General features: G+C 42.5%; 1 protein-coding gene across 7 annotated transcripts in view; it reads left to right on the top strand.

Annotated features, from left to right (window-relative positions):
* The first annotated feature begins 8627 nt into the window (after window positions 1-8627).
* Window positions 8628-26420, top strand: part of TSNARE1 (t-SNARE domain containing 1) — a 508372-nt gene continuing 490579 nt past the window's right edge. For 4 of the 7 annotated variants that reach the window (XM_037380779.1, XM_037380786.1, XM_037380784.1 and 1 more), the window contains exons 1-2: window positions 8628-8714; window positions 24965-25054. The gene's annotated coding sequence lies outside the window, so the exon portion shown is untranslated. Of the gene's footprint in view, window positions 8715-8778; window positions 8868-24964; window positions 25059-26420 lie in introns of those variants that run through there. The other 3 variants (XM_037380780.1, XM_037380781.1, XM_037380782.1) reach the window with 3 other exon arrangements.

Here is a 26420-nt window from a genome sequence, read left to right on the forward strand (position 1 = left end):
CCCTTATCTCTTGCAGGTCCAGGGAAAGTGGTGGAAAGGTGGAGTATGAATGTAAGATGGTTTCATGCTCATTTGACATATGTGGAGCATTGAAAGCCAGTATAGGAGAGACAGATTTCATCTGAGGCATTGGCACTTAAAATCGAGGAGGCTGTGAGTGAGCTTCTAAAGCAAGGAGTGAGGGAAACCAATGGGTACACAAGAGTATCGGGTTTGGGTTGACATTTCTAAAGACAAAGACACAAACAGAGGTACACCTCAATGAAGAAGAGGTCACAGGAAGTAAATTATCAAACAGAAAATGGAAAACAACTGGATTGACATTTGAAAAGGTTGTCAAGACAGGAACTAAAGTGGCAATATGTGTGTTACCGCGCAAATGCTGGAAACTGCAGGAACAGAGACAGTAAAACTAAGCATGAATGAAGAAATGGATATACATGTATCAAAAACTTGGTGGAAGGAAAACAGTTAAAGGCAAACTATATAACTATATCAGATAAGCCATTCACTGCCGAGAAAGAGCAAAACACCTCATCAAGAATGTCTATGAATTGAAACTCCAGGCCAAGAAGGAACAATACAGCCTTGGGTCAATAGACCCTACTGCTCACCAGTACAGTGGCACTGACTGATGCTAAGGGGGGGGGGGGAGGGGGGGGAGAGGTAGGAAAGGCAGGAAATAAAAGTGTATTGGGTGACTTCAGTTACCTCCATGGAGAGTGAGCAAAGGCCACATCTGAGTCTGAAGGAGCAGCTGGCTACTGATCCCCAAAGAAGATATGTAACCCCTGGGTTGATAAAAAAATCTAGTTCAAAAACTCATCATGAAGTCAACATCCTCCAGCAGGTTCCACAATGACCCTTGCGTCAACATCCCTATGGGAGAAACAGGGGCAGCGCAGTCCATGAAAGGTTTGTTCAAAATCAGCAACAGGACCACGTAAAGATAAGCTCTTAAAAAAAAACCTGAAAGGGGAAGTCAGAAGAATTAAATCCTTACAGGTGCTGACAGTGACAAGTACTGAAAGGTGTTGAGTAGGAAACATGCCACTGGTGTACCGCTGTTTTTTCTCTTAAAAAAGCCTGGAGAAAAAAGTAAGCCAGCACAGTTGAACAGGAACGTAAAGGCTGCTACCAGAAATGAGAAGGCATCCTTCAAAAAGCTAACACTGTATCCAAAAAAAGCAAACAGATTCAGGAACTCCAGCAGATTAAAAGTAAAAATATAACAAGGCAGGCCAAAGGAGAATGAGGAGCAAGAAATGAAAGCAAACAACACTAATATTAATTTTTTCTTTCAACACATCAGGAGTGAAAAGCCTGCCTGTAAGACCAATTGATAGCAACTGTATACAAGAATCACTCGCAGAAAAAAGGTCACTGCAGAATACCCAAGTCAATTCTGTGCACTGGGGTTTACTACAGAAGAAACAGAGCAATAAACATCCCAGGCTCTTTGAGGAAAGGATTCAGCAAAGAGCCTGCCTGAAATCAAACTAAAGGTACAGATTAAAAGGAGAGAATAAACACAAGACAAAACAGCAGGGCTAGATGTATTTACCCATGAGTTTAACAGAAAATAAAAAATTAAATACCTGAATTATTAACACCAATGTGCAATGTTTTCCTTAAAACTTCCCTGGTATGTGAAGACTGGAGAGGATCCAGGAGAAATCTAGGGAACTACAAATTTACAAACTTGACATCTGAACCAGACAAATTAGCTGAAACTTTGGTGAAGTAAGGTAAAAAGATTTTACTTCTGGTTAATTGCACCTTACAGATCTCTTGGTTTTTTTAATGGGTTAAAAGGCTTGTGGAGATCAATAACCCAGTAACTAAAATGTTCTTGGATTTCCCCAAAAAGACTTTAACAATAGGAGTTTTAAGATAAGGGTTTTAAACTACAGGAGGGTACCTTTAGGTTAGATATAAGAGATAAATTCTTTACTGTGAGGGTGGTGAGGCACTGGAACCAGTTGCCCAGAGAAGCTGTGATGCCCCGTCCCTGAAAGTGTCCGAGGCCAGGCTGGATGGGGCTTTGTGCAACCTGGTCTAGTGGAAGGTGTCCCTGCCCATGTCCCTTCCAACCCAAAACGTTCTTTGATTTTGTGATTCTATGAAATAAGCAGCCATGGGACAAAACTATTCTCTTATCTGGTCTGGACCAAGATGAATAATCTTTCAAAGGCAGGAAGCAGAGGGTAGCAGCAACAATTCAGTTTCTTCTAGCGTGAGGACTACTGTCTTCATATGAATCTCATGGGGTTCAAAATAAAACAAAGGTGGTGGTCCTTCATGCAGCAATTAGCAGAGATGAAAAATATGAATGAACATTTTTATGGGCTTAAATGTGGGTGGATAGCTGGAAGAAGGAATCAGTGAGGATCAAAACAGGGTCAGGAAATCCCTGAGCCGAGAATAGTTGGAAACTGGTAGAATGGTCATAAACATCTCCCTTGTCTTACTTTTTTGGCATCCATTTGTGGGTGATGGTAGAAGGAGATGGGTTAAATATACCTGGGTCTGAAGCAACACTGATTTTTTTTAAAAACAAATCTTATGTGAAAACAGAATTGTTTTGAATTTCTTATTGGCTTAATTGATACAGCCCTTCCCCCTGACATTTCCCAAATGACAGAATATATAGGGCAGGGAGAGATTTCATGGGATCATTTTGTTTATCCCCAAAGTTGTCTGAATCATCATGTAAAACACTTCCACAGATGACTTGTGATTCAATCTGGTTTTGAAAATTTCCAGCAGCAAGTCCAGGCCTTCCCAGGTAGTTTGTACAAGTGCTTTACTGTCATTAATATTGGATAGTACTTTTTCATATCTAAATTAAATCTTCTCCCAGCAATCCAAGCCAATATCCAATTGCTTCTTAGTTGGCAGCATGGAGAATAGTGTTTTGTTTCTATTTGCAGCAATTCTTCATAGATCTGAGAAGTTACTCCCATTTCCCCAGATCTTCTATTTTCTAGATTCAACAAGCTCATCCCTTTCAATCTTTGTTTGTAATTACATTGTCTAGATCATGGATATTTCTTGCTGTTGTTCATGGACTATCTCTTGCTGTCTTACAGTGTGGATGAAAAGCTTGGAAGTTCAGATGAGTCCTTATAAACACTGAAAAGTACATTTTCTTTTGTCAATGAATCCCCAAAACCTAGTGTTTGCCTTTGGTCATTTAAAAAATGTTCTTTCTGAAACTTAATATTTTATTACACTTCATAGTATAGGATTATTATTTTAAAATTATTGTGCAGTGGCACTTGCATACTGAACAGAGTGGGAATCTGTTGTGAGAGATGTAGCACAAAAGTGTAGAAAACAATAATATTTTCTTCCTTCCAAAATATTTAATTTGGGATAAAACCTATTAACTAGATGAGACTAGAGGCAGAAAGTACAATTCTTGACTAATTAATGGTAGCAACTGCAGTTCTAGCAACAGTAACCAAATAGAGACTTGATCCTGGTAGTGGGAATTTAGCCTTAAAACCAGGCAATAAAACAAACATTTATGTTTGTAGAATCGAACCTGAAATAAACATTTTTAATCCAGATAATTTCCTTATTGTATTTCAGGGTTCCTTGTTTTGCATGATGCATTTACTTGTTTCACAAGTCCATCATAAAAAGCAGGTTTTCAGTTGTGCTTTGGATACCATGATGCCCTAAGATGTCATATGGAAGAACTAGATACTATGACTTCAAGAGCTGAAATCTCTAAACCTCCCTTAGTTCACTCTCTGTGATGCTCTCCTTGCATCATTCATAACTGTAACTCCTGTACCATGGCTCCTCTACATCAGGCACTTTTTTCCTCCTGATTATCCAGGTGCAGCAGGAACTGCATTACTGAACTGAGCAAATTATCAGTGGTGTTTTGTCATTAAGCAGAATGAGGGATTTGTTCCAACCTCCAAGTTTTCCTCCCCACCAGCTTGGTTTAGCCTTGTTCCCTCTCCATTGTGTTACATCTGTCGCACTCAGCATGTACCCCTTTAGCTCTGTCAACATTAGTTTCAATTGTCACTTGTCATCCCTGCTCAGAGTGGTGAGGAGCTTAGTATCTCCAGCTTCCATATAAGCAAAGCTGATCACTGGGATTACTGAGAGTATCAGACACGCTTTATTGATGAGGTGACTGACTTATCACTGCCTCGGATACAAAGTGTTTTTTATTGGCTTGGGGCTTTTATTTTCCTAATTCAGGCACAACAATAAGTTTCTAGAAAAGGAAGGGTCAAAGCTAGCGATGCCAAGATAAATCCAGGCATAACGCCACTAAAATCCACAGCTATTGCAGACATAGCCAGGTGTAACTGATTTAGGAATGCAGTGCAGAGTAGTGAAAATCAGCTTGTTACGGCTTTTGGTTCCGCCTTGTGACGTACTGGACCTGCCGGATAGTCACCAGCTTGGGACAGGTACTGCTGCCATTGCAGTGCTTAATGTAAACATCGGGTTTATGCCAGAACCTGCTAGGTCCCGAAATTCAAGTCTCTCTTGGACTTTAAATAGACTGAAATAAGGTTGTTCAGGGATTGGCTGGCATTCTCCAGCCTCTTTTTATTGTTGTTATAATATCTTTTTTATTAAATAGCTCACAGGTAACAATATACAGATATGCTGTGATAAACTCTCCAAGCTGCACTGTTTTCAGGGAATCTTGGGTAACCGTCATGGATCTCTGGAAATAAGAATCAGCCTTGTTTTTGTGAAGCATTCACACTAACTTCTATTTGTTCCTGTGCTCCTTGCAGTTGACTGGTTTGGTATATAAGCCATTTGAATGGAAAACAACTTTTTTACCAAAGGAAAAAGTACTCTTTCAACTCTGCAATTGTCCAGTTAATCCAGGATTGAAAAGTTAAGTACTGCTAAAAAAACAGCTATATTTTCTTTAGCAGTTTTCAGAAATGCTGTAACCCCAGGCCAAATACTGAAATTAGCAGGAGAAAGTAGCAAAAGGAGGTAGTAATCGGGGTGTGGGTGTAATTTCTCATTGACATTTTAAAATAAGTGGGAGAAAACTGAGAAAGAAACTTCTGAAAAGAAGGTTTCTTGTTTTTTTGGTGTTTTTTTTTTTAGTTTCCCCCCCAAAAACAAAACAAAAAAAAATACATGGAAATTTAAGCACAAAAGATGAAAAACTACTCTAAATAAATAGTCCCTGGACTATTGTAAAATCTGGAAATATTTATTTGTACATAGTCCAGAGAAGTTTTCAGGCTTTCTCCTTCATGTTATTGCAGTGATGTTGTTCTTTATGCTTCCCTTATTGCTGTTTCAGAAAAGCTTTGCTGTGTGTTTACATGGATATTGGGAGTGACATAGCAACTGTGCACTAATGGGATAAATTAAACAGGCATTGAAGCTTTCTTGTGATATGTAATTTAATTATCTCTCTTTTCCTGAACCTATCAACACTGCCAGTTAATCCAAAACAGGAGAGAAATTAATAGTAGCTTTGATTTTATAAGAAGTTATGTTAAGATCACAAAAGAAATCACAGCCTAAGAAATCCACATGACAATCTTTACTTTTTTATGCAAGTTATTTTTTGTGTTCTCCTGCTTTGTGGAAAAGTCCTGCAATAGTTAATAGGAATGAAACCCCACTGGGTTATATGTAAGTATGTAATAGGATGTAGCACAAATTCATGTTTGTTATATTTTTTTTTCTTAAACTGAAATTCAATAGGAGAGATATAATTCTTTTAATATTCTCTAAGATATTTGACTACCATAGTTTATAATTTTCTATAAAATCCTTGATAATGTTTTCATAAGAGCATGACTTGCTTTATTGTATGTCAAAGAAACTCATTAGATGACATAAAGAAATGGCAGTGGCAATAGAGATTGATGAAAAGCCAGCAGGCATCATTCTAGTGAAACCAAATCAACACAGCTTGGGAAAAAGTAACAGAAAGGACAACAGGACAACCTTTCTATAAATACTTTAATAGCATATCTATTAAATGGTTATGAATTAAGATGATTCACAAAACAAACTAGAGAGCCAAAAGGAAACTCCTTCCAAAGAATGGAAGAAATCCCCTAAAGACAGACTCAGCCTAACTGGATAATCAGCTCAGCAGGAAAGAGGTGAAAGCATCATTGCTAAGTTTATTTAAATTCAGGTGGAGATCTTCTGATGCATCCCTTTTCATCTTTGTGAAAGAATCAGGGAGTTCTCCAAAGGAAAAACATGCCGACAACTTCACCCCTGAGTCACCTTTGCCAAACTTCTCCAGGTATGCAGGTCTGACCTCTGTGAGTTTTGCTCACCCTGGAATGAAATCACTGCTTCCACCTTGGGAAACGCCATGCAGCAGCTGGCAGACGGGCAACTTCCTCCCAGGAAAAGATGACAAACATGAAGGTTAAACTGTTTAAATAAAGTTTTGGCCCTTAGGGCTTTTGATCCCCATATAGCTGACTGTGTATTTTTCAGATTTATAGATGCAATTGCTGTGGGATGGAACAAAGCTGTTAATTGTTCCCTTTTTTTTTTTTTTTTTCTTAATTCAGGGAAAGTGCCATCTTCCCTGATGCAAGATGCCTTGCCTGCTTATGTTAAAAGTCTGATTTCTATACCATGCCAAGAACCTACCCTTGCTCCTTTTGAGAGCTGTAACGATCAATAAGCAACTGGTAATAACAAGAACCAGTCCTGATGCACACAATACAAAGGATTGCAAAAGCCCAAATCCCCCAGAAGAAAAATGTCCTGAGAGAATGCACAGCCTTATTATTGCATGAATAACACACTTATTGATTAAGCAGTATTTCTTCAGCTACAAAATGCAAAACCAGCAAGATGCAGGCTGCAAACCAAAACAATCATATGAGTTTTATCTCATTGTAATTTTTATGATCGCTGTCCCTTGGAATACTTTATCTGTCCTATATTGGCACGTTTATATATTTCTTTTCTTATTTACTTTCATGAGACTTATACTGGAAGTAAATATGATTTTTACTGAAAATTTTGCACAGTGGTTTTGAATCGTAATCTATGCCTCTTGCAGGATTAACCTGCTCTTCCTTCGCCCCCATACCTCCCCTCAAAAAACATCCAGCAAGACACAGTGTTGCACATGTAACTGCAGTCAGAGGATTTTGCAGAGGGCAAGAAGACAGCTGTATTTCGTTATCAATGCATTTTTATGTCCCCTTTCCTAAGGGGTTTTTGTTAGAGTCGCACAGAAATAAATGATTATCAATGCAGCAAAAGATCGAGGAAACTGCTCTGATAGCAGTTTGGTGCTGTAAAATCCTGAAGTTTATGGAGGCTCAGGTGGCCCCTCCAGCCCTTTCAAAGCTTTTTTTAGCAGGGCTACTGGTGCAGAACTAAATTTCTGAAAAAAACAGCTGGCTTGTCAACCCCTTGTTAAAATGAATTGTTGTTTAAAGGCCCTATCAAGAAAACGCTTGCTTTATAACTCCTTTTGCAAAGCCAACCACCAAGTAAAGCTGCTGCCACTTCACAAACAAGAAGCAAACCCCTCCCAGGTAGGGTGTGTGCTGGACAAACACCTTGTGTGCTAAACTGCTCTATCAAAGCACTTTTTTGGTCAATCTCCTCCAGTCTCGGTCTGCAATCTGTGGTGTTTTGAACAGCATTAGCAGCTTTAGTAGCAGTGAGTCAGTGATTTTTATTTATTTCTTTCTGTTCCTGCGTGCTAGGCACTGTACGACTAAAAGAAGGGCACAAACCTGTCCTCAAAGAGCTTACGCTGCTCTCCAAGAGTATCTGTTCATGATCTTAAGAGACTTGGCTCGTCCAGGGCTGGAGTCTGAGGGGTCCACAGCTGAAGAATTCAAAGGGAACACCACCGCTGCCAGTCCCACCCTCCCCACAGGCTAACCACATCCCAATCGCATCCCAACCAGTGTTGGGATGCCCCCACAGCCCCAGCCCGGGGCTCCTCAGCGGCTGGACGGGTCCCTGTGCCCGGTCGCTCGAGGGAAGGTAGCCGAGATGTTCGGGCCGCTGCTCTCAGTAACGGAACATAGGAGGGGAGCGCCAGGGCTGGTGGCTTACGGCAGGACAGAGGGGACGGAGCTAGGACGGCAGGGGAAGCACATTGCCACCTCACAGGCCGGAGGAGACTGGGCAGGGGAATGCCCGGGCAGCGGACGAGCAGCCGGGCACCCGTGGCGGTGCAGGCGGCTGAGGGGGGGTGCAGACAGGCGGGCCTCAGGCAAGGGAAGCCCGCCTTGGGGAGCGCGTCTTTAGGAGGAAGGCGGGACCCGGCATCCCGCACGGCGTCTGGCGCATCCCCACATAGGGGCAGGAGGAGGAGGGGGGGGGGAGGGGGAGGGTGAGGGTCAGGGGGAGTGGAGCGGGCGGTGAAGCTGAGGGACAAACCCCGCCACAGCCCCGGCCGGGCGGGGCTGAGGGAGGCGCGGGCGGGGCTGGCGCGGAGGGACGGTGGGCGGGACGGCGGTGGGCGGGGTTTGCCGTCCCCTTCGCGGATTGGCCGCCGTGGACAGGGGGCGGAACGCGGCTCCGCGGTGCCAGCCGGGAGTTGCAGTGCGGGGTGGTGTCCGCGGCCGGCACCACCTGCGGGCTGAGGACTCCGGCGGGCGGGGCGGGGCGGGGCGGGGCGGGGCGGGCCGAAGCGGTCACGTGATGTTTGGGTGCCGGCGGCAGGGCGCAGCCTCGCGGCGACGGGCGCGCGGCGACAGGTGAGGGCGCGTGCCGGGCCTTCCCCGCCCCTCCCCCCACTCCCCCCTCCCCCCCTCCGGGCGCGCGCGATTGTGCGAGGGACACGGCGGTCCCGCCTTGGGGGCGTGTGTGTCACCTGGGGACTTGGTGGCCCTGCGCGGGAGGCGGCCTGGGTACGGGGGGGGGGGGGGCGTGCGGGGGTGTGCGGGCCTGGGGACAGGGTCTGTGTGTGACATGGTGACAGGGCTGGCCTGGCACAGGGTCTGTGTGTGACATGGGGACAGGGCTGGCCTGGCACAGGTGTGTGTGTGACATGGGGACAGGGCTGGCCTGGGGACAGGGTCTGTGTGTGACATGGGGATAGGGCTGGCCTGGGGACAGGGTCTGTGTGTGACATGGGGACAGGGCTGGGCTGGCACAGGTCTGTGTGTGACATGGGGACAGGGCTGGCCTGGGGACAGGGTCTATGTGTGACATGGGGACAGGGCTGGGCTGGCACAGGTCTGTGTGTGACATGGTGACAGGGCTGGCCTGGGGACAGGGTCTATGTGTGACATGGTGACAGGGCTGGCCTGGGGACAGGTCTGTCTGTGTGTGACATGGGGACAGGGCTGTCTGTGTGTGACATGGGGGCAGGGCTGGCCTGGGGACAGGGCTGTCTGTGTGTGACATGGGGACAGGGCTGGCCTGGGTCAGGGTTCTGCGCTCTCCCAAGGGCAGAGCGTGTGTTCCAGGTGGCCAGTGACTGGGCGAAGATGGGAGGTCCCTGCGCCCACTTTGCCACCGCCAGTCACTGTGACACTGTCTGGTGGTTGCCTAACACAATGAAACTTTGATGTGTTGATCTCCAGTGCAATGGTGACATTGGGAACTGCTCTGAGACCTGTTTTGTAGTTAAATTTGGCTCAGTTTTAACCTCGCATAGAGTATAAGGTACTTTTTCTTTCTTTTTTTTTTTTTTTTTTTTTCCTGCCAAGGTAATTCAGGAAGCTTTAGCCATAAATAAGTCAGTGAGGTGGACTTGCGAATGCAAGGAGAGGAAATAAAACTACTTTTAAATGTGTAAAGTGCCGCTTTCTGCAGTAGTCCTTGCCTGACTGCAGAAACTTTTTTTGTTGCTTTTGTACTTCAAAGTGTTTGTACTTTGAAGCTTTTAATAAAAGTTCACCCTAGCTGCGTGGTACAATTAACCTGCAGCATCTGGCGCTGGAGTGGACTTCGCTGGGGAAATCTTGTGTTTCCACTGAACTGCTCAGTGTCTTTGTGTGCATATCAAAAAGCAAAGGGTTTGGAAACCTAAAAGCATGCTTTCATTCTTCCACAGTCACGCTGAAGCCATGCTGCAAAACCTCTGCTTGTTTGCATTTGAAGTGTTCCGTGACATTTGCAGATTGAGATGGATCTGGTGTCTGAGAGCACCACATAAACAAGCTGTTGTCTGTTTGCAAACCCGGTATAACACTTGCGTGGGGCCGTGGTCTGAAGTGTTGCTCTCTGTGCTTTGTCCTGCTAAATACTAAAAGTTTATTAGCTGTGTCATGTGTGGACTGGCACTGGGAAGGCTGCACTGAACTAGGAGGGTGGTTTCCCCCCCCCCCCCCCTTTTTTTTTATTTATTTTCATCCAATAGCAATAAGGTGTGTATTTTATCCAGTGTTTACCCCTTTTTCCAGGCAGGTATTTCCCTTTGCAATGGGGCTGTGACTATGCAATGTCCTGTCCTGCCTTGTTGGTCTCTGTATTGCCTTGGTCTAAGGAGCCAGTGCAGATGGTTCAGGTCTTTAAATCATCGATGACTCAGGCCAGCTGCTGTCTGGCCCCTTGATGCCTTCCTGCTCTTTCTCCAGCTGTGATATCCTTTCTCATCTATTTCCAGTTCGGTCTCTGGGCCTTTTCCAGGGTGCTAATGGTGTGCTGATCCCCTCGCCCACCATCAGCTGAGCAACAAATAATGATTAGTGCTTTCTCCAAAGCTTCCTGCCTCCTTGGTTTGCTTGTGTGTATTAATGCAATTAAAAATTAACACAGCCACCACTGATGTGGCTTTGATGGACATCGAAGAGGCTGAGCAGTGCAACCATGCGTCCTGCTGGAATCCTGGCTCCTGGTTGAGATCGCCATCCCCATTTCCTCCTGCCATCTTGCCTAAACACAACCGAGCTTTCGGGTGCGATGTTGCCGTCCTAGAAGGGTGTTGGCAATTGCTTGGTTCAAGGGAGTTTCACAGTATAACCCTGTACTGCTGTGGTTTTCCTGGCATGCAGAGCTGTCTCTTGTGCAACGACTGCAAGTTATTTAGCTGAGGTTGGCTACAGAGACTGGTAGAAGAGAGATTTTAATAATAGAAGTATTTTATTCCCATCCTCTCTTGTGCAAGAAACTTAATTCCTTTTCTCACAGCTCCTGATTTTTATTTTTTTTTTTAATGATTATTTTAAACCTCTCATCATTTGCTCCTCACCACATGATTCTCCAGTGTGACTGGGTCTCCCAGACAGCAAGATGCCTGTCCTGGGGCTGGAGACTCTTTACTGAGAGTGGAAGAGAAATAGTACTTCTGTGTCTTGATAAATCTGCACATCGATATTACAGCACTTAAAATCTAATATAAAAAAAAAGTAGGCAAGCTGAAAATGAATGAGTCTGTGCTCCCCCTTGCTTATAAATATATATCAAATGGTATTTTGAATTGCTGGTTCTTCTGGGAATTCAGAGATATTTAAATAGCAAGTGTGAAAGGGTAAATAATATCAGGATAAAAATAATACTTTCAGTTCCCTGCCTGTGCCATAAACACATTCTGCTAGATGAAAATGGAAAGAGTGTTCAAAAAAATCTATTTTACTTTTCCCATCTTTGTTGTCCTCCTACCTACACTTCAGCTAGTTTGGGTGGCAGGGTGGGTAGGTGGCTCTTGCTTGGCTTTTTATGAACCTTCTGATGGTTCCTGGTCCTGCAGGGGGCTATGGAAATCTGTGACACCCAAGAGCTTTGTGTGGGCAGGAGGAGCCTCTGCCTGTGTCTTATGTAGGGTTGGAGTCACCGTCATCGGGGCAAAGGCTGCTTGTACTGGAGAGGACTTTCACCCAGGTCTGATCCCCATGAGACTGGATGGATGGAGGACTGGTCCTTCCACCCATGACATGGTTGGTGGTGCCTTCCTGACCATGGGAGTGGATGTGTTTGCCTACAGCATGGTACATTTGGTCTAAATTTCATCCCGATATTCAAGCATGAACTTTACTTGCAAACCGAAGCATCGGAGCTTCCTGCCAGCGCTTGTTGGGGAAATACTGCAAAGCTTGTCCTTCAGCAGCATCAGCAACCCTTCAAATTGCTGCAAAAGAATAAAACACATATTTTTTGACACGTGCAAATACAAAATCTGTCCACAAACTTGGGGTGGCATTGCCAGAAGCAGCATTAAGCATTACAAGGAATGAAGGAAGCTTGTGCCCATCACTTGATGTTAAATGCCCAGAAAACTATAAAAGTAGTATGAATTTTGTGCTGTTGCCCTACTGCAGAGGAGCTAGAAGTGTGTGTCTTTTACTGTCAGAAAGGTTATTTGTGGTTTTTAATAATACACTGTGTTTCCAAAGGAATATGGTCCAGATAAGAATCCTACTGTGTTGTGGTTGTTTTTTGTTGGTTTTGTTTTTTTTTTTCCTGCTTGCCTTGCGAATGATGGTAAGATTAAAATAATGCAAAAGAGTTAAATTAATCTGATTTAACACTTGCAGGGAGGTTTCTATTTAAAACTCTTCTTTTTCTTTATAGTGTCACTAGTCAGGAAATTCAGTAGGCAGGTGCCATCTCTTTGTTGTAGAGCATGGGCACATCTCTGCTCTTCTGTGTTTCTGATGATGGAAAAAATAGCACTTAACTAAAAATAAAAGGGCAGGGTGGATTATTGTTTTTTCCCTGTCCATTTTGCTGGCAGCACCATTAGAAAGTGAAGATTGCATTGGTGATCAGTTGCATTTTTTAAAATATTCTGAAGATGGGTTCAAAAAAACAGAAGTGTTGTATCAGCACAGGTGTTTTAATGCTCTTTTGTTGGGATGCAGAGCTCTGGGGAGAAGCCCTACCAAGGGCAGTTTAGGTGTGTTGGCTGCTCATCTGCTGGGATACTGCAAACAAAATCTGCGAAACATTTTCCAGCTTCTCCTTGAATGAAATCGAACTGGGCTGCAATACCTAAATTTAGGGTTTTTTTTAGTAAATTAACTTTTTACCTTTTTTTTTTTTTTTAAACAAGGTAAATGTTTGTATGGGGTTAGGCTGTGATTTCTTTCCTGTCTCTGTTTTCTCTTCCCTAAATAAAAGCAGAAATAACTGCAAAATAACTGCAAAATGTTTTATACTCCTCATTGTGTAGCGTTTGTTTTGTTCTTGTTCTGCTATTGCCCCCGCTGCAAAGCCACATGTTGCAAAACTGTGATACATTTATTTATTTATTTATTCCTTGAGGTTATCAGGGACTTTATTTGTGCTTCTTCCCATGCTGCCTACCTTTATTATGACTATAGTCTTAAATGACTTGGCCATGTTTGTAGTGTTCCCCCCCCCCCCGCCCCCCCCCCCCCCCCCCCTCCGGTAGGACTCCTCTGTCATCTGGTGCATGGAGCAAAATAGTGCAGGTGACAGCCATGCTGTATGATTTTATTCTAACACTGTTGTGCTGTAGGTTGCCATACTCCTTATTTCTTTCAAATATTTTCTTCTTCTGTGAGGGGCTTTGATCATCCTCATTGCTGAAGCTTGCTGCTTTGTTTTTTTCCAGTTTATAATAAATCTTCTTGTGATACTTCTACATGGAGGAGGCAGGTGCCTCCATTTTTCTGCATATGGAAAACAGACAGATTTGGAGGTGATGTGTCCCAAATTTTTAAATTAACCCATTTCCTTGCAGTGTGAGATGCTAGAGACTTGAATATAGTACAAGTGAACTCCCAAACTTGCTATTAAAGGCTGCTTTGTAAAAAAACTTAATATGAGCAGATAGCTCAGGAGGGCTGTAGTGGAGGCATATGCAGCCATGGATGCTTCTTTTCTTAAGTTTTCTTTTTTTCCCCCCTGAAGTTCCCTTATTTATTTACCAGTATGTGGCATCTCATGACTGTGACCACAGTCCTTGTGCAATGGTGCTCACTGTCCAGCTCTTGTGCCCCAGTTTTGGGATGTCTTGGGGAAGCAAAATTCTCCTGGTCTGTTTGGGGAAAATGTGGCTGATGTCTCACCAGGTTTGTGAGCTGTGCAACGGTGGCTTCAAGTTCAGCAAAGCTAACTGTAGGAAAAGTCCAGCCTGTGCTCTGCAGAGTTTTTAATGCAAAAAACACGCCACTTCTCATTGCATTTCCTCTTGGGATTTAGTGCTTGGTTAGATAACCAGTATTGAAATTTTTAACGTGAATAGTTTGTTTGGAAAACATATTAGCGGCTAAAATAAGGGCTTTTTATCAGAGGGAGCAGTGGTTGCAACTAATTGTAGATAATTGCAACTATGTTTGAGCTGAATTATTAGCAAATGCTTTGCAGCATCCCATGTCCTAGCCTGGAGATGCTCGTTATGCTCCAAGTTCTTCTAATTTTGGAGAGGGGAGAAAAAACGCTGTCGTGCATCTGTTTGGTGATGGGGAAGGACGATGAGGCTGCAGGAACTGTGCTGACTCGCTGGGTAACTCCTTGTTTAATGTAACGCTGTACATGAAGGATTTTCTTCGTTTGCTATTTATTGCGCTTCATCAGCCTGGAAATGGGAGCTGCAGACAGTGATCCCTTGAGTTTGCGTAACTTTGCCATTGGTTCTGTTGAAGCCTCCCTTTTCCAGTATGTGGGCTTGATTTATTTGAAGGGGGATAATGCAGATTATTTTTTTAAAATGCTGGTTGTGCGCAGGCACTGTTCAATGTCCCACCAGTGATTGAAAATCCCTCTTTGTCCCTTCTGTTTGCCATGGAATCTTTATTAATGAGAAAGGAAACTTTTTTTGTGTGTTGTTTTTAAATGGTAATAGCTACAGCAACTTGAAGTTTACTCCAGTGAACTGCATCTTCTATTCCCAGCTACTAATAATAAAAAAAATTAATCACATGTATGTATAAGAGTAGGTGCTGTGGATCAATCTACATTGTTTTTTACCATCTTCCATGTAGCTGCATCCTTCTGTTGGGAGCTGCAGATCTTGAGCTTTTCCTTCTTGCAAAGTGAAGCAAGAGCTAAACCTTAATACAGCTTTTGACTTTTTTTTTTTTCCCCTTGCATAACAAGTGATTTATGATCCCTTGTGACACTATCAGCTTTCTAGACTTTCATGAGAACCTCCTAATTTCTAAAATACCTAATTTATACAAGTTGAAACATACTGTTGAGTAGCTTGAGATGTGATATATCTTTCACAAATGTTTTGCTTTCTTCTGTTTGCCTGATGTATCTCCAGCCGCTGTCTTACCTGAGTACCTGTCGCTGCTGGAGAGGCCCTAATGTCAGTCCTATCAAATATTCTGCTGCAGTTAGTGACCAGGAGCAGATACTCAGTGAAAAAGTATGAGAAATTAAACTTACAAGCATATACTTCTTCTTAAATAGCAATTAATTTCTATAATATAGTACGTGAGGTCATACAGTAAAATTAACATATATAACAGTGCCTTTGTTTTTGATTGCTGTATGCTCTGATATTTTTGCTTTTGTTTTAAAGACTTAAAGATGTTGGGTTTATCTCTGCTAAAGCCACTGTGGACAGAGGGTTGGGATCAGTGCAGACAGGATCAGCAAATAAGCATCGCTGTGATCAGGGAAGTGTGCCCATCTTGCTGCTTACCATCATACATCACTTTACATACAGGTTATGTACATGTTGTAAAACTATCCAGATTTGTAGTGGCTGTGAAAAATCAGTTCATTTTACTAGGATGCTTTCACTAATGATAAATAAAGCAACAATGTAAAAAAAAAAATAATTGAAATGGGGGTGCCTAAAGTTGTGTTGAGGCCATTGTATGTTAGTGGCTCCATTTCTTGGTGTCAAGGACCTTCAGCTTCCATTAATTGCAAGTGCCTGAAGACAGAAGTAGGTGGCAAAATGTGGGTGTTGAAGCTCCAGAAATGCTCCTCTGAGCTTTTTGATGTTTCTGTTATAGAGAACAACTGTGAGCTTCCCAAAGCCCTCTTTAAGTATTGATCATGCATCACAGGGAAGTTTCATAGGTATAGGTTGTTTTTCTAAAAATATAATGGATTGCTATCCTGCTCAAGTGCCAAGACTGATCCCTTGGAAATGTGTTTAAGCGAGTGGTGTAAACAGTACTGCAATTACAGTAAAGCAGGATGCTGCGACTGACTCTCCTTTGAATTTGAAAAAAAGCAGATTGACAGACTCACTACAGATATTTTCCTGAATATAATCTTTAAAGCTTCACACAGATAGGTTTCTTCTCCTTTGCCCCAAACATAAGGCGATGGAAAAGATTTCAATTCTGACTTTGGTTTTGTCCACTCCCCCATTTATGGAAATACCTGCAGTTTATTGTAAATATCGTCTTCTTTGTGTATGGAAACAAAGATCTGGTTTGTTGTTTATTTTTTTTTGCTATGTTTTTTTTTTTTCCTTTGCACATTTCTCAGATGTACCTTTGTTTCCTTCTGTATATAGAAATGTCCCATGGGATCTGAGGTCTATAGATTTGCTCTTCTCTCTTGGTCCAATTCCTTTCCTAATGCATTGTGTTTGTCATCCTTTTAAAAATTATTTAGAATTTAGTGTAATCCCATACTTGGAAATAGGGCTGTGGGTCCTAGTCCTGTTTGCAAGGCATTTGAACAGAGACTCTAAAGAGAGTGTGCAGAAAGCAGTCTGGAGGTCCTCCTGTTCCTGGGGCACTCGTCTCCTGCCTTCCTGCACATCTTGGTTTTGACTGTAAAGGGGGCCAGCAAGAAAGCTGAAGAGGGACTTTTTACAAGGGCATGTAGTGATAGGACAAGGGGGTATGGTTTTGAGCTGAAAGAGGGTAGATTTAGACTAGATAATAGGGGAAAATTCTTTACTGTGAGGGTAGTGAGGCACTGGAACAGGTTGCTCAAAGTTGTGGATGCCACGTCAACTGGCAGTGTTCAAGGCCAGGCTGGATGGGTCTTGGAGTAACCTGGTCTGGTGGCAGTTGCCTGTTCCCATGGCAGGGGGTTGGAACTAGATGATCTTTTAAGGTTTCTTCCAACCCAAACCTTTCTATCATTCTATGATCCCTTTTCCTTTGGCTCCTGGTAAGACCAGGAAGAGCTTTTGTGTTTTCCTTGGTGGTTGCTTTTCAGGCTTGAGATGCTGCTGGCTTCTTCAGCCCCATTGGGGTGCAATATCCTCTTGCTGGGAAGGTTCAAGTTTTGCTGTTTCTCTCTGCCAGCAGGAAGGAAAGTGAGAATATAAAGCTTTCCTTTTTGCAAGCAAATTGCTTTTCAAAGTCTGTGGTTCTTCCTGGGTTGGGGCAGTACTCCTTGGAAGCAGGTGGTGGCCTTCAGTGTAAGGCAATGAGTGGTCTTCACCAGTCTTTTACATGCAGATAGAGCCCCTTGGCTGATTCCCTCCACAACAGCTTTGGTGGAGGAAGACTTATAGACCTGATGCCTTTCTTGCTGCTCTCCCACAGCCTAGAGAGGCAGGTAGTTGTCATGGTCACTTAAGGACTGGGTGGATGTTGTCTTGATGGATGTAATCTCAAAACTTACCAGCCCTGTGATAAAGCCCTTGTAGTTGTCTGAAGCAATGCTTTCCGGTGGCTCATTGAGCTCCGTTTCCATTACTTGCCTTTCTGGGCAGACTGAGGCTGGTTGTTTTGCAAAGAGATGTGCAGCCAGCCAGGCAAAGTTGCTCTCTGAAGGGGACAGGGGTGACCTTACACTTGCTGATTTGGTAGCTGGGCTCTGATGCTGGCACCCTGCATTACATCTTGTAAATAACTCTGGTTTTCAGTTTCATTTCCTGGACCTGTTTACACCTTGCCAAAAATAATTACAACCTCTGAGACTGGGGTTTGCTGGGTGAGGGGGAGGAAGGCACAGAAAAACCTGCAATCCATGTTTTTTCGCGCACTTTCATTGACGTGGTGCTGCCAGTGGGACTGGGATCTCCCTTCTGGGGCATGAATCAGGCTGTGCTTGCGTTTGCTGGGGATCACTCCTATTGTGTGCATGAGATTTCTTTCCCTTCCTCTGCTCAGTATCATCTTAAATTCATGTCCCAGGCAATGCCTCCCTTGCCTGCTTTATTACCTCTTGAAGTGTTTTCCCAAGTATGTCTTGCGCTTGGATAAACCTCTCCTGCTTTCCTAGACTGCAAATCTGGCTCTTTCTGCAGTCTTCCTCCTCCAGCTGCTGTGTGCATCCTTCCTCTATCCATGCAGAGGCACTTTTCTGCTTCATAGAGTGTTTTTTGAGCACTTTGGAGCCTATGCATCCTCCTTAAGAGGCGGATGGATGCCATAGCTCCTGGTTTTGTATCCAAGCCGGCGTTAGCTGTGGTCATGTGTGGAGCCGGTGGGGAAAGCAGGAGTATTTTTAGTGTGCATTTCTTTGCGTCGCTCAGGGGCCCGCCCACAGTTGAGTATTAAAATAATAGCGGGGACATTGGGTAAGCTCTGCAGCAAAATGTTGATATGCAAATTGCCATCTTAAGAGCAAACCTCAAGGCGATTTTTGGCAATGCATGCAAGGCTCCGAAGCAGTGTGTTTTGAATAAAGATTACAACAAGGGATTTTGCCCAGAGGGCACGCTCGTCTCATTTATTCTGAAGCTTAGCAGAGCTGGTAATTCAGTGTTGGAAGCCAGCAGGGTGAAACATATGCACCTTCAAAAAGGTATTAGATTAGCATTGGCAAAACAAAATGTAATGTCACCTCTGTAACTTAAATTTCCAGGGTTGCAGAAGCAATAAATCTGGTTGCATTTCATTTGCAAGTCATTCCTGGGCACTGTCCAGGAAAGAGGTGGCTTTGATGGCTGCGGAGTTGGTTTGGGAGGTTTGGACGCGTTATCTGGTAATAAATGAGTTTGTGCCAGCTGCCTCAGTGCTGGTTTGACTTCTGTCTTCAAGCTGGTGATAGGTGGCTTGGCTGTTTCAAATATTGCAATAAGAAACTGGATAAAATATGAATCACTTCATTTTTTATTTCCTGCTTATTGAGTTCATGGTGGCACTATTGGGAAGGAAACAGCAATAAATTAGGAGAACAAAAGCAGTGATTTCATGGTTCTTACTTTGTGACTGGCCAGGTTGGTCTTGCGTCCATCAGTACTTGTCAGAGGTACTACTGCTTCTTTCTGCTGCCAGGCTTGCTTGTATTCAGCAGGTACAACTGGGTGGCTGTGCGAGTTCTCAGGTAGGTTAAAGCAGTTATCCTGCTTCAGTGAGTACAAGAAGCACTGAGGGAGATTGAGAGGAACTATTACATGCCATGGAACCACTAGCCAAATGTTGTCCCATTTAATACTTGAGGACAGAAAAGCAGGCGGCAGTTTTACCCTCTTGATAGTACCTTCTGCGCTGGCATATCTTCTTTTCTTTCCCATTCTCGCCTAATACTCCTGTTTTATCCTTGATCCTACTTTTGAACCTTATTTGATGTGTGGTGTCTCTTTGTGTCATTAACTGATGCATTGAAGATGTTCTTGATGATTTGGAACACTTGCAAGAGCTCAGGTCCTTTCCCTCCCCTCACACACCTCATAACTAGACTACAGCCACAGTTACTGAGCAGTTCCTGTGTGCTGGTGATGGGTTATATTCAGTAGAGGTTTCCTGGGCAGAGCTGACCAAATGTATTTGCTTGTGGACCATGACAGCATCCTCAGCCATTGGATAGGAAGGCTGGAAGACTGCATCCGCAATGCTTTTCTCTCTTGCATGTGATTTCTCAGGGACTTAAATTATCTGAGCTGAGGTGTGCATTGGACTTGTACACCCCGTTAAATGGGCCACGGCTGGACTTCAGTGAAGTCAGTGTGCCCAACGGAGTGGTGCGAGAACGTGTCCTGGAGCTTGGTGTTCCTTGTTGCACATCACACTGCCTTTGGCTTTTTAGAAGTCTTCGTTGACTTCTTAAGAGATCAGTTGAAATTTTTGATGGAAATTGATGAATCTGTGCCCAAATCTGTCAAGTTTTGTATAATGGTTTAAGTATTTAGATACTGGTAGTAAGAGTAACTTCGTGTGTGAGTGCTACTGTGCTTGTTTAGGGTATAACTGCTGAATAAATCTTGTACAGGTTTAGTTTAACTACTTGTAAAATAAGAGTTTTAAGTGACCGAGGTCAGTGGACTTGCCCCAGTGAGGTGACTAGTTGGGAAGTGGATTTGAGTCATTCCATTTATTCTGGTTCTTGAGGAGTGAGTCCTGTGGCTCTTCAAGAAATACTGATTTGTAAGTGTTTTCATGATCATTTGTTGTGAAGCCTGGGCATTGCTGGGGGAAAGAAAAGTTTGTATCACAATTAATATGTTGCTCTAGGATTGGAAACTGGCAGTACAAGGCAACTTCTTATGAGTTTAGGGTTTTGTTTGTGTTGGTTTTGGGTTTTTTTAGCTCTTAGAGATCGGTACAGATCTGTAGCTTTTAGAGGGATAATCTTCAGTGAAATGAAAGTAGTTGGTAGCTACTTTTTCTTTCTTTCAGCGTAGCATGGAAGAACCAGGTGGCTGAGACTGTGGGAACACGTTCTCCTGACTTTGATACAAGTTGGTGTTGATCAATTCTTAGTTCACTTGTGTCCTTTTGCTTTAATTATATGTTCCAACACCATAAGACTTTTAAATATCATATTTTGAGGGTGTTCTTTGCCAAAACTGCATGGTTTAAGTGCAGATCCTGTTGGCAGGCATCTCAGGATCTGTTGACTTCCCTCCTTCGTAGCCCTGTCCTCTCTTGCCTAGATTTCCCTCCTTAAAAGTCAAACAAAATTTGATAAAATAGCAGAGCCTTTTAAAACATTAAAAGAAAGTACATAGAAACCCAGAAAATTATGGTCTCATGAGTATATGGCCCTGTGAAGATCACAGTGTCCTCAACAGTGCTGAGTGAGTAGAAGAAAAACATCTTCCTTGCTTGGTTCAGGCACATCTTGAATCTTCGTTGTGTCTGTCCTTTGCTGCATCCTGTACCTCTGTTGCATTAAGCTGGTTATGTCTTCCAGGGCCCTTCTTTGCTGCCTTATGCTTTGTTGAGATGTTGACTCTTCCCTCCAAGGTTATGAATCTCTGTTCCTGACTTTGAAATGCTCCACGTTTCTGTCTCACCGTTCTTCTCTCTCGATGACATCACCCATGAATGGTTGTTGGGATGCTCTTAATTTTCCCCAAACCTTGTTTTTTTGATGGTATATCTTCAGAAAACTTCGCAGCTGTCATGCCAGTGTTTCTGTCTCTCCAGATTGTATCTGCATTTCTGATATTTCCCATCCAATCTATGTTCAAGTTTCTGCATTCAGTCTCCTATTTTAAGGTCTTTAACACAGGAGTCATCAGCTTACTCTGTATTTGTACAGCTTTTAATGTGATGCAGATGTGATTCCAAAGTGATGCTATGAAAGGTTGATAATACCTTTCAAATTGTTGTTGTGGTAGTTAACAGTTTTGGGAATGCTGCCCATTTTTATATATATTTATGTGTGTATATATAAATATACACTATATATACATATAATATATATAAATGTATGAATATATATAAAATATATATATTGACTAGGGACAAAAGTTAACACATTGTAGCATACTAACATTTGAAAATCTCATAAATAATAAAAGCCATGTATTTTTCCTGTTCCTACCTTGGCTCCTTTGTTAGTTATGGTATTAGCTGCTTTGTGTGGAGAAAATGAAATGGTGAACTCTGATCTTGCCGGGTAAGAAATATTTTTTGTAAAGCTATGCATTTAGACTAATTCTGTCTGCCATACAATGTGCTGAGGATTTGTGATCCTCAGCAGGCATTTGACAGATCTTAACTAGTTATGCTATGTCTTGTCAATCAAAATTAAACGCCTACCTCACTCCTTCCTACTTTCTCTCTCTCTTCCAGATTTTTTTTTAGGTTGGTCATTAAAATTGCTTATAACCATAGAAACGAGGAGAACCCGCCCCTTACGTTCCAGATCTTTAGTGTGATATTCTTGTACTGACATCATGTGAGTTATATACACGATGGCTTAAAAAAACCCAACACAAAACCTGCAGGTCGCAGAGTTGTCATTAATTCCTCCCTATAGTGGCATCGTTTCTACAGATGCCAACCAAAGATCATGTCCCTCTTGCATTCCTGTGTGGTGTCCAGCAGGAGAGACCCTGCTGTGGAGAAACAGCCTGACAGGATTGATTCAGAGAAGAAAACAGATACATCCATGGGATGGGAAGGGTGGGAGGATGAGATAAGGAGAAGATGGGTCGTGAAGCAGTCTCATGTGCAATGTAGTGCATGTAGATAACTTCAATATTGGTTTGCATCCTCCTAGGGCTGCCTGCACCATTGGGCGCTCTGAGAGATGGGCGTAATATTGATACTTCTGTAGAACTGGGCCACCATGTTTCTCTGCTTAAGGACCCAAGTTCCCACTTGGCAGGGTGGGATGTGTCATGGCTTAACTTGTGAAAAACTAAAACAATTACTGATTTTTGCTTGTAGAGGCAGTTTAAAAATGTTTGACCCAAGGCCTCATGAAGGTGGTAGAAGCCCTTACCTTAGAGGCAATAAGCATCCTGAGATTTCAGTTCTGGACTCTCTGTGCTGGACAAATAATGTTGTTTTCATTTGGAGCAAGATTGCTCCATGTGAGATTTGCTTGAGGCAAGATTTCTGACTTCCCTGTCCCACCCACCTTAAATTGCACGGTCATGTTAATATTGCTGGGTTTTTTTTTTTTTTTTTTTCCTTACAAATTTAAGGGTTAATTGATCAGATGAAAGTAGTTAACTGCAGCTGCCAGCATTGTTCTCTATAACTCCCTCAGTTTTGCTCTTTGAATTAATTATGGGAACTTGGTAACACATGGAAGCAATACATGTTGTTAAGGAGTGACTTTCCTGGGGACGTGATGGCAGGGCTGGAGGGATCCTCTGCTGCTTGCAATTTGCTGGGACCTTTGAACGCGCTGAGATGGAGCGTGCATCAGAGAAGGGGAAAGTGCAGTCCTGGTGCTAGAGCAGGTTGATGTGTAATTTAGCTGTATACCAAGCCGTTACCTCTGCTTTACAATAGGTTGTTTTTCTATTAGATTTTAATCTAATAGATTTATGATTTTCTAGTAGATTAAAAACAAAGAAACAAAAAAACCTCCCCAAAAACCAGTGTCGCACAAAACCCAGAAAATATGCTCCCAAGACTGTTGGACGTTGAAACATAGACTTTGTTTGGTTTTCAATGTGTAGATGTGATCCAGTAGACAGTGGTACTTCATATTGATGCCTCCTTAGCTGTGTTAGAGGAGGAATGGGATCTGTACAGGGTGTCCTGCGTCTCTGTGGTAAAGTGCACATGCTTTGTGTGTCACTGTACAGTGATTACAAAGAGGGAAGGTTGCCTCCTTGAGAAATCACAGCATGGCTTGATGTTTGGAAGGTCCTCACAATGGAGATGTGGATTGTTCATGAGGCAGTTGGATGTGGGAGTTTCATCACTCTTTCTATAGGAAGGCTTGTCCCTTGGGAAGATTAATTTTGACCTTTGGCCAGAGAAAATAACAAGGAAGGAGCACTGTGTGATGTAGCATGACAGTACGTTGCTGGGCAGCATCCTAAAGTTGAAACGTCTGTCTTACCCTGTCATCAAAAGCTGGTGCTGACTGCTGTGATTTAACTTAAAGGTTCTAAAGGTTTTTTTTGTTTTCATGTGTTGGAGCTTCTGCTTTTGGCTTCTGAGGGTGTTGTAGTACATTGTGTTCATCAAAGAAGAAGAATGGGTAATTGTGTGATTTTTCTAAGGGTACGAAAACTCAGGGCAGGAGCTCTTTGAGCATCCTTTGCTGCTCTCTCCAGCCCCAGTGTCATCCCATGTGATCTGACATTCTGTAGTCTCCTATCCCAAGGAGGGATTAGAATGCTTTGTTGATAAGTCTGGAAGACTGAGTCCTGCATGATGATGCTTCTCCTTCTTAAACCAACCAACCAAAGTTTTCAACAGTTTGATTAAAGTATTTTCTTTGAGGAATAATTGCTGTAAAAACAGCGTAATACTTGTATGTCCTTAATTTTATACAGCGTAAAAGTGCCTCTACCTGAGTTGCCTAAGCCATAATTTTTCTTATTTCCTATTTTATTTTTTATTAAGGCATGATAAATTGCATTAAAAGCATGTTAAATACTTTTTGAAGCATCGGTTTCCAAATTTGGGACAAAAAATTCGAGCTGTTAAAATGCGTGTATGGGAAGTGGATTTATTACATCATTAACTAGAGTCTTCAGAGTTGTGTAAGCTATTGGATCTTTACAGATGTTCTTCTAAAATATGCAGTTGTGTATTTTTCTATATGAATATATCTCTGTCTGTTGCTCTATACACAGCATGTGCACATGCACTCTTGTACAAATAATCTTCCCCAAAGTAAAAATTTATTTTTTTCCTCTTTCTATGTAATTTAATTAAAAATCAGTTATAAAGATACCACAATTATTTTTCAGTCTTCTGGTAACTGCTTTATAACAGATCGGCTGGTGTTAAAAAGGTATGAGTCCTTTGTGTAGCTTTGTGTTACACTATCCTAGCAAAGGTTTTACTCTTCTGTGCTGAGTCCACTTGGTTGTCCCAGTTGCATGCTTCTAGCTTAGCCATCCCTTTAGTTGCATGGGTTTTCTTTTTGTTGGGGATGTAGGAAAAATGGTGACATATCCTGCTAAAGTGGCTAAAAGTGAATATAAAATATGAGACCACTAAGCAGGGGGTAGTGACAGTTACATGAAATCACGAATTGCAGAAGATGAAAATTAGTTGCTGTATTTCACTGAGCATCCCCTAATTTTTGAACCCTGAAAGTGGTAGGTGTTTTTATGTGTGTTTTACCTTGTCAAGAGATACTGTGTAGACCAAAAGCAAAGCTTGCCTAATACATATATTTTTCTTTAACAAATTCACATGGTGTTAAAACTACCAAAGGCAGTCAAAGCTAAAGATACAGCTAAAACCTCAGTCTTGGGAATGCCTGCACTTCAGACCGGGGGAAACAGAGCAGATAAAAACCTGTATGAACTTTTCACTTTTGATTTTTATTTATTTTCCTTTTACCTGAACAGAGACGATACTGCTGAGACGGGCCTTGGGTCTGTTAGGCTATTGCTGCGTGGTGGTGAGCTAGTGGATCCACAGCTCAAGGAAATAAAATTGTGGGTGAGATTTTTTCTGTTTTCTTTCTTTTGATAATCCTTCCTGTTCCACGTTATTTTGTTTTGTGGTTGGTTTGGTTTTTTTTTTTCTTCTTTTTCCCCAACTCCGTATCCCTTAAACTTGTTGGAGGTGATGCTCTATTTTGTAGACCCACCCTCTGGACTTGGGTGTGCAGGAATGCTGTGGGCTCAGTGCTTGCGTATGTTCACCTCTGGATGGCATCTTCTGCTCTTGTGGTGGTTTCCTTGTTTTAACTGATCAATATTGGGTGAGCTCCATCCAAATTCTTCCCCTAACAGCTGATCTTTCCTGACTTGGCTGATTCATTAAGCTCTGGGATGTCCTGCACTCACAGTGTATTGACATTGAGTTGGGCTTTCTGGCCAAAGCGAGTATTAATGGGTATGCTCTGCTAGGAACAGATGGTCAGGGAAAGTATCAGTTTTCAAGGTGTAACAGACTGTGTCTGTAAAACCTATAGCGTTTTTTTATCAGCAGAAATGGTTTTCTTAAACTACATCTGTTTTTCCCACCTGGAATACTGTTAACGGTAATTTGTATCGTGGTTAGAATAGTAGTTTCATATACTCCAGCTTAATAGTAGGAAATAAGTCTTCTCTTGGGTATTTTTGGCTTGGTATCTGTTTCTCCTTCGTAGAATACTTTAGAAAGTATACTAGAATTAGAAAAAAGGAAGGCTTTTATATATTTATCTGAATCAATTGATTATCTTACACTTAATTCTTATTCAAGAACTCATGATCTTTGAAACACGTCCTTAAAAAGGATTTAATTTCCGTATGTCTGTTTTCCATAGCATGGGGAGCATTGGCATGTGCCTGCCCTGTTTCATATACAGAGCTAAACAGATTTGTAACATTCAGTAAATAGTATGCAGAAAGTATGCCTATTAACATCCTGAGTAATCACCAACAACAGAGTAAATACGAGGTTAATGAGATTAACAGGAAAGAGGAACTTAAGTATTTGAGTGCACCTCCCCACGGCCCCATAGCCGGTGGCAGCCCTGTTTCTGTTGACGAGCCCAGCATGGCTGTAGACGCAGTAGTGATTTTGCTGCTGTTCCCCATACAATACTTAATGAGTTCCTACTGCTGGCATTTTCTTTAGTTACTGTATAATATTATTAAATCCCACTCCTTGCAAGAGGATTATAGTGTTGGGGTTTGGTTTTTTTTTTTCCTCTTTCTTTCTTTTAAAAGTAAATCTTTATTTGTATTTTTTGCTATTTGTTTCTAGTGCTGTGGCTCGGTGATAAGGTGGCTGATTAGCCATTTTCTGAAGTCTTCTCCCAGGCATCTGGTACCCTCCTAGATGTCTCCTCATGGCCTCTGGAAAAATTGG

The sequence above is a fragment of the Falco rusticolus genome, chromosome 3 (genome assembly GCF_015220075.1).
Source record: "Falco rusticolus isolate bFalRus1 chromosome 3, bFalRus1.pri, whole genome shotgun sequence".
Taxonomy (NCBI): Eukaryota; Metazoa; Chordata; class Aves; order Falconiformes; family Falconidae; genus Falco; species Falco rusticolus.